Raw genomic sequence first — 6,000 nt, 5'->3', positions numbered from 1 at the left:
AGACTTATATTATTTACAAACTGTATAGCTGTGGCAGGCTTCTTGCTAACTGTTCTTATATCTTAAATTAACCCATTTCTAATAATCTATAAGTTGCCACATGGCTCGTGGCTTACCGGTATCTTAACATCTGCTTCTCAAGTGGCACCTGGCAGCATCTCTCCACCTCAGCCTTCCACCTCCCCGCCTTCTTCTCTTCCTTGTCCCGCCTACCCTATCCTTCCTGCCTGGCTACTGGCCAATCAGTATTTTATTTATTTACAACATACAGGACATCCCACAGCAGATCATATCATTTTTGGTTCTGAACATCACTTCCTTTTGCTCATCTTTTAATCATCATTAATAAACTGTGACAGAATAGAAATATCATTTCCAATAATTTTTCTTCAAGTTTTGACATCATTAATAAATGGAGTTAACACTCTTACTCATCAACCTCATAACCCAATTTTTGAGAATCTAGATGCATATGACAGCCTGTTCTCAGGCTGGTATCTTTGGTTGCTTCAAGGACACTAGACCAAAACAAAAATCTTCAAGCCACTATGGGCATTTTGCCATGGCCCAAGCAGTGTATTATTAACTCTCAGTGGTCAGAGACCCAGAAAAAAATCCTCAGGCCATAGCTGCTGCAGTGATTATTCAAATTATGGCATAATCCAATCAATGTTCACATTTATATCTTTATAGAATTTATCTATATGCCTAATCCTGGCATTCTGTTGTTCCTTGGTCATATGACATTATAGTGGCTCTGCATGAGCTAACTTTTCTAAGAGACAGACCTGATACCTCATACTTTTACATCTTTCTACTCCATATTTTATTCATCAATATGTCTCTATGTAGGGCAGCTTTGTATGTCACGTAATTGTCTGAGTGTACAGTGGAAAGAGGCTTGTAATCTGAACTGTGGACAACTCCTCTAGCCCACCAAATGTTGTTGACTTTTTTGAGTTTACTTTGTTTTGATGATCTTGTTCCTAAGTAAGTACAGGGACAGATGTTTCAAGAATGTTTCATAACCTTGTGAAGAAACCTCTGGCTTCTTTATGTGTCACAACCTTCAAGACATAAGGCAGACTTTAAAGTAGATAAGGATGTCTCCCTAAAAGTGGCAGGGGAGGGGGATAGTATGTTCAGGATGTTCCTGGGGAAGCTTAGAAGTAGCATTCCTGGGAGAAAGCATAAATGATTCATAAGGAATTTTCCATCAATCTAATATCCCTAAATTGTGCAAATATTAAAAGTATCCTGAGTATGCAACAAGTGGGGATAAAACCCAAAGGTGGTGTGGCGGCCATCGTGTGGCTCAGCTCTGCTGGATCTTTGTCAAGCAGTTGTGCTGGCTTTATGATTTCTGCCATTCCATTCAAATATGGCTGTGCCAAAACCCACAGTCACAAATCCTAAATGGAAAAAAAATTGAAGCAATTCAATAAAAATTAGGAATGTGACAGGGCTGCACACTCTCCACACTCCATTTCAATATAGTGCTTGTAGCACTAGTGAGAACAGTAAGGCAAAAGAAGGGAATTAAATGAATAAACTATCCTTCTTTAGAGATGAGTTGATATAATACATAAAAGTTCCAAAAATCCCAACAGGAAACTTTAAAAATAATATTTCCAGAATTGTGGCAGGTTATAAAATCAACTTACAAAACGAGTAGCTTTTCTATGTACCAATAATTAACACACAAAAAAGGAGAACATTGCATCACTCTGATTCACTAGAGCTTCAAAAAAAATATCTAGGACTAAACTTAACCACAAAGACGAAAGACCTCTACAATGAAAACTTTACATTTCTGAAGCAAAAGATTAAGACACTAGAAGACTGAAAGACCTCTCATGATCCAGGATTGTTAGAACTGATATTGTGAGAATGGCTATCCTGTCAAGAGTAATTTACAGATTCAGTGGAATCCTAATAAAAATTCTCATGGTTTTCTTCACAGAAAGGTAAAAATGATTCTAAAATTTATTTGGAACAACAAAAGATCCAAATCAATCCCGAGTAAAAAGAACAGTGCTGGAGGGATTATCATACCAGATTTCAAGATATGTTACAGAAATATAGAATTAAAAAAAATACCAGCACAAAAACAGACAGATAAACCAATGAGAAAAGCTATATGGCCCCAATATATATAGTCATGTCAATTTCATATTTGATAAACAGGTAGAAACCTGCAATTGAAATAAGATAGCACCATCAACAAATGGGTGCTGGGATTACTGGACGTTCATCCACAAGAGAGTAAATTTAGGTCCACATCCATCACCCTGCACCAAAATAAATTCCAAATGGATCAAATATGTCATTGGTTACCTTCCATAACCTGACAGTCTCTATTGCTGAAGACACCACTTACTTAAGTCATTGAACATGAGCTAGAGCCCAAAAGAAGTTTCACCCTAACTAACTAGCTGGCATTCATAGTGCTGAAATATCATTTGCGTGTTATTAGATGAGACAAGTCATCATTGATATCACTCAACTACAAACTCTGTAATCTACAAAAGCAACCTTCCCATGAGATACACTGGTGAAATAGTGGCATAATGTTAAGGGAGTAACAAACCACTTTTTGGTTGGATTTAATGTCCACGCCATAAAATTAAACCCATACCTGACACTGTTAAAGTAGCCAAGAACCTAAGACAGGATAGATCATGGGCCTAGGGGAAAACCTACTGCTATTATTCTGCTAAAGGAACATAGCAATAAATTGACTCCCAATGACATATTGCTGTACACATAGATCAGATCAGACCATTGCTTAACCTTCATCAGAGAATCATCTTCATGCAGTAGACAGTAATTAACACAGAACCCACAACTGGGTCAAGTCCAGAGAGTGAGAGACTTTGGAGAACTAAGCCCTAAATGGGATGTATTTATCAAACCTGTCGCCTCAAGACTCAAGGATCTGGGAAAAAAAGGAGGTCGAAAGATTGCAGGAGCCAGTGGTGGTAGAAAATTCCAAGTAAATAGTGTTTTTCAGACACAGCAAGGCTGATACACATAAGAACTAATAGAGACTGTGATAACATGCACAAAACTGTTCAAGTTTAAATCAAACAAAACCCTAGCCCAGAGAAGGAGAAATGGACACAAAGTCCCACCCATAACCAAGAAGTTATTTTCAATAGATATCTTCTAGGAAAGCGAATATCAATTTTCTTAAACTGTCACTGGATAAACAAACCGTTCTGCAATGCAGACCCTATGTCCATGAGTAGTTGGCCAACAATAAAATGAGACTCCATGGTTTTGTTTGTTTCTTTGTTTTTTGTTCTCTCTCTCTCTCTCTCTCTCTCTCTCTCTCTCTCTCTCTCTCTCTCTCTCTCTCTCTCTCTCTGTGTGCCTTTGTTTTTCTTTATTTTTTGACCCTTTTTTGACTTTTTGGGAGAGGGGCAAGCACGTGAAGCTCAGTGGGTGGGCAGGTGAAAAGGATCTGAAAGGAGTTGGTGGGGGAAGGAATATAATCAAAACATATTGTACAGTTTTTTGAAAGATAAAAGCCTCAATGTGAAACCAAAGCTGCTAGAAGAAAACAGGCAATATCCTGCAAGATATAGGAGTAGAAAAGGACTCTCTGAATAGAAATCTATTTGATCAAGAATCAAAACTAACAATTGACCCATGGGACCTCATAAAAGTAAAAAGCTTTTGTATAGCAAAAGAAATAATCAATGCAATGAACACACAGCTGTACATCTGATAAAGGATACATAAATATCCAGAATATACAAAAACATTACAGGGTCTAGAGAACAAAGAACTCCATTAAAAAATGATCTTTTGTCTGAGCAGAGAGTTCTGAAAAGAAAGAAATGGCTAAGAAATATCTCAAAAAGCAATAAACATTCTATGCAATTATGGGAATCTAAATTACAACTACTATGAGATTTCATCTCATTATAGTCAGAAAATCTAAGATCAAGAAAACAACTGACAGCAAATGCAACTGCTTGTGGAGAAAACAGAAACTCAAATTTACTGTTTATGGGACTGCAAATTGATTGCAGCCACTCTGGCAATCAGTGTGGAGAACTCTCAAAAGGCTATACTGTCCCTTCACATATGCCTTAAGAACCTAACATTTTACTCTACAGATACTGGGGCAACCATGACCATTCTACTCTACTCAACTAGCTACTGTATTAGTTACTATTCTATAGCCCTTATAATGCATCATGTCCAAGGCAACATATAGAAGGAAGAGTTTATTTTGGCTTATAGTTTCAGAGAGATGTTAGTTTATCATGGTGGGGAGGCATGAAAACAAGCATCAGGTGTGTTTTCAGGAACAGGCTGCTTAGAGCTCACATCTTCAAGCCGTGAACAAGAAACAGCAAGAATAAACTGGATATAGGTGAGGCTTTTAAATCGGAAACCACACCTCCAAGTGACCTACATTTTCTAGCAAGGCTGTGCTATGTAAAACTGCTCAAACAGTGCCACCAACTGGGACCCATGTGTTCAAATGCCCAGGAGTATGTGAGACATTTCTCATTCAAACCTCTATATCTAGGAAAGGGAAACAACCTAAACATCTTTCAACTGATGAGTAGAAAATGAAAATACAGTGCATATACACAGTGGAATCTTATTCAGCTGCAAAAAAGGAAATCATGAAATTTAGAGATTAATCAAAGATTAATGGATGAAACCAAATTTAATTTCACTGTGTGAGGCAGTTTAGACACAGAAAGGCAAATGCCACATGTTCTCTCATTTTCAGTGATCCTGACTCTGAATTTTCAGATGTGATTATACAACCTGGATTAAAAGAGAGTGGGGGAGGATCTCCAGAAAGTAAGATAGCAGAACATAGGTGCTATGATGGGAGAAGTGGAGAAAATGGGACATATATTTTTGCTTCAGGTGATGAGAGGGAGGTTAATGCTGAGGGAGTTGGGAGTAGAAGAGATAAAGAACACTAAGGGCAATTGAACAAGCACAGGGAAATGTCCCACGCTTAAGACACAGGAGTTGGATGACTCAAGCTGGAATTGACCTACAAGCCTCCTCCCTGATGATTAGCTCTCATAGTATTGGAAGGTGCTGTGTAAGCTGCCAAGGGAGAAATGCAATCCGTCATCTTACCAAATTGTACAGTCTATGAAACCCAACAATGACCATGACAGCATATCCCCAAATGTGTAATAGTACCATTTATGTCTTTGGAGTAACCAGTAGTTCCCTAATTGGATTTTGGGCCTTTTAAATAGAAGGAAACTCATGTCTGGTTCTATAAACCTAGCCAACTACCCATGGCTGGTGAGGCCATGTATCCTAGAAGAAAGTTTAATATTGCCATTTTCTTAAACCAGTATGATTCCCAACTGCATTCTAAATACCTAGCCTTGTATACAGATAAACATCACTCTCACCCCTCATCAAAAAAACTTCTTTTTGTAGTAGATGGAACCCCTCTACTACACCTGGTCAAAATTCATAGAACCCCTGACCACAGGGTACCCACCTCCAAAGATATTTCCACATCATAACCCTTGCATCTAAAGCTTAGGGAACATCGAGGAAGTGGTAGCCTAAAGATGGTAAAAGCTAGAGGACTAACATCTGCAACAAGTGCCTTTCATATATGACAGAAAGTTTCATCCATGAAATTTTAACAAGACACACACAATGAGAACACCAGTTAATCTCAGTGTGATGGGGGAGATGTCACAGAGTTTCACCCCTAGAGGAAGAGCCATAGGAAATGAATGGCTGCTAAGAGAGGGAGAATCATTCTTCTCCAGGGACAAACTCCATGACACATTATCCAACCTTAACTGATCATGCTTAAATACATATACACATGAACAACATTAAATGCACTCATCCGGCATTCATGCACACACACACACACACACACACACACACACACACACACATGATTGTGTGTGTATGTGTGTATAGTCATGGATTTGTGAGGGATTGGAGGCATAAGAAGAGTTACAAATGGGAGAGGGTAGGATG

This window comes from Peromyscus californicus, unplaced genomic scaffold, assembly GCF_007827085.1.
Source record: "Peromyscus californicus insignis strain IS unplaced genomic scaffold, ASM782708v3 Scaffold_12__1_contigs__length_115047231, whole genome shotgun sequence".
NCBI lineage: Eukaryota > Metazoa > Chordata > Mammalia > Rodentia > Cricetidae > Peromyscus > Peromyscus californicus.
This window is presented reverse-complemented; position numbering follows the sequence as displayed.